The following is a 3,011-nucleotide window of genomic DNA, read 5'->3' on the forward strand; positions in this document are numbered from 1 at the left end:
ACTCTACATCGATGAGGACCTCATCTTTGAAATTATATGAAAAGTCAGCAAATTAAGGGTAGAGAAATGACTCCATCTGACAACATTCGTTTGCCACCACTGCTGCATTCAAAGGACCACATGAGAACCTTTGTGTATATTTTGAGTATTGTAAGAAAAATTTTCCTTTTCTGAAGACCCTGTGAGCTTATAAGAGAAAGTAGGAAAATGATAATGGTCATAAGGAAAATTATAAGAGAATCAAAGGTACTAATCCTCAATTTCCTTTTTTTAACTTAATAAGTTTTTTGTTTATGTTTTTTATTATAAAAGTATACAGAAGTCAGAAGGAAATTATGCATAGTTCAACTATGCAGAGGTGATCACTGTTGATATTTTAACTTTTTTTCCAGTTTTTATTCTATGAATTTTTATGTAGTTGAGGATCATGTCATAGTTATATATTGTATATTTACTCACATAATATTGTCATAATAATTTTTCCATATCACTAGAATTCTTTGTAAGTAACATTTTTATTACATACATAATATTCCATTTAATGGAAAAGGTATTTAATTGCAACACTTTCCTAATGTTAGATATTTAGGTTGTTTTCAATGTGTCACTCTTTTAGAAAACGTTAGGATGAAAATGTTCTTCTTTTGAAAGTAGAATACCATACCCTATATTGCATTGTTTTGTTATAGAAGTAGATTATGATTTACATAACATAAAATATGATTTATATTATATATCTATAGCAATATAAAATATTATCTTTACAAAACAGAAATTATTAGAATGAGTAGAAACTGTAAACCAGGATAAATAGACAGATAGATGAAAGGGAGAAGAAAAAAAAGGAAAGATTGATAGATTGATAGATAATGGTAGCTTAAGGAAGAAGGCATAAAGAGGGCATTCTAAAGTAATATATATAGAAGCCAGAAGGAATATATTTTCTTGGAGGATAAGGGGTATTGTATATAAAACAAGACTAAGAACTATTGCGTAAATTTGGGGGGATGTATATGATTTTTAGAGATGTTAGAAAGAGGCAACTGAAGTCCTCTTTAGATATTTGATTAGTAGGGAAGTCTTGGAAACCTGATGTATTAGGGTCCAGACAGAGACAGAACCCATATCAGTGATTTCACAGAAAATATTTCATACAGTAATTTTAAGTGGGTATAAAATTGCTCACTATTGAAAGAGAAAAAGAAAACTCTAAGGTGTAGGAGAGATGGCAACTGCTGGAAGCTGCCAGCAGAGGGAGAAGCTCCGCTCTTCTGCACATGGTGTCTTTGGTGTCTCTGAGCTCAGGAGAGAGAGGCATCCTGGGTCTGGTACTCAGACCTCTGAGAAGGGGACCCTGCTGCTATAGAAACATGGGGAGCCATCATGGGGACAAAGATTTGCTGAAGTGCTACTCACAGGAACCACAAACTGACATAGATCCCTCAGGACAACGAAAAGCCAGGAGCAAATTCTGGCTTCCTCTTCCAACCCTGCAGCCTTTCTCAAGCTCCCTCTATTCACAGAATCTGTTAGGGAAAAGCCACCAAAGCAAAAACTGGTCTCAGGACCAGCTTCCCAGAGGACACAAGGGTGGGTTTGGAGCAGAAAAATATTTTGATAACTGGCATAGCCTGGGACACCTGGGTGGCTCAGTCACTTAAGTCTCCCACTCTGGATTTTGGCTCAGGTCGTGATCTTGCGGTTTGTGAGTTCGAGCCCTGCATGGGGCTCTGCGGGTCGACCTGGGATTCTGTCTCCTCTCTCTGCCCCACTTTCACTCGCTGTGGCGCTCTCTCACTCTCTCTCTCTCTCTCTCAAAATAAATGAATAAACTTAAAAAAATTGGCACCACTCATATCTTCTGACATGGATTGAATAAATAGATCATTGAAGGCAATACACCTATTTAGGATAAGGCACTCAGAGCCAAGACTCACTCCTTCTTTTCTTCTTGGATTGTGGAAATGAAAAGGCTTCATTCTGATAAATTCAGTTACCATCTTCCTGTGCTTTTAAAGAAAGAGATCTGAAACTCAGGATACACAGGTCAAAGCTCCTACTCTGCCACTGGATTATGTTATGACCTTGAACAAATTATTTACATCGCTTAGACTCAGTTTACTCTTTAATAAAAGGAAGCTATGTCTTTTGTATCTCATGAAGTTTTTGTGAGGACCAAAATGAGATAATATCATGAAAGCACTTTGTATGTCACCAAATCATTGATTTCCTTTCCAAATCCAGATCGTTTCTGAGTATGACAGGGTGAATTTCTATAATATCACTTTTCTCTCCGATGTGTATTATAAACATTGATGGATTTTATGGGTTAATCTTGTTTAGTATGATTGAAATGTATCACTCTCTTGCCTGCCTATTTTTTCCTTTCTTTTTTTTTTTTAAATATGGAACACTTCACGAATTTGTGTGTCATCCTTGCGCAGGGACCATGCTAATCTTCTCTGTATCATTCCAATTTTAGTATATGTGCTGCCGAAGCGAGCACTGTTTTTTCCTTTTTAAAAAAAAGTTTGGTTTTTTTTTGAGAGAGAGAGAGAAGGCGTGCACAGGTGTATGTGCACACAAGCGGGAGAGGGGCAGTGAGAGAGTGAGAGTGAGAGAGAGAGAGAGAGAGAGAGAGAGAGAATCCCAGGCAAGCTCCATGCTGTCAGCACAGAGACTGATCCAGGGATTGATCTCATGTCCCTGAGATCATGACCTGAGCCAAACTCAAGAGTTGGATGCTTAACTGACTGAGCCACCCAGACACCATTTGCCCCTTGCCTGCATATTGTATAGTAACTTCAGTCCCCACTGCCTACATTGTAGTCACATGCTATTTAAGCAACAAATTACATTTTCATCCTCACCTACATTTGCTAAAGTCTTTCTCCATAATATATTTTTGTAAAAATGAAAATAGGCATAGCCTCGTTTGACCTTCTATAATAGAATAGTTTACTTTGTGTGAACACACTGTGTTTTCATGTTTGTATGTAAATCTCTTTATT

The 3,011-nt window shown here is 37.1% G+C and overlaps 1 non-coding gene across 1 annotated transcript; it reads right to left on the reverse strand.

Moving 5' to 3' along the window:
• Positions 1 to 2,399: 2,399 nt before the first annotated feature.
• On the reverse strand, positions 2,400 to 2,506 carry LOC125922155 (U6 spliceosomal RNA). The gene has a single exon (XR_007457593.1). It is a non-coding gene; the product is annotated as a U6 spliceosomal RNA (small nuclear RNA).
• Positions 2,507 to 3,011: the final 505 nt, after the last annotated feature.

This window comes from Panthera uncia, chromosome C2 (assembly GCF_023721935.1).
Source record: "Panthera uncia isolate 11264 chromosome C2, Puncia_PCG_1.0, whole genome shotgun sequence".
Lineage (NCBI taxonomy): Eukaryota > Metazoa > Chordata > Mammalia > Carnivora > Felidae > Panthera > Panthera uncia.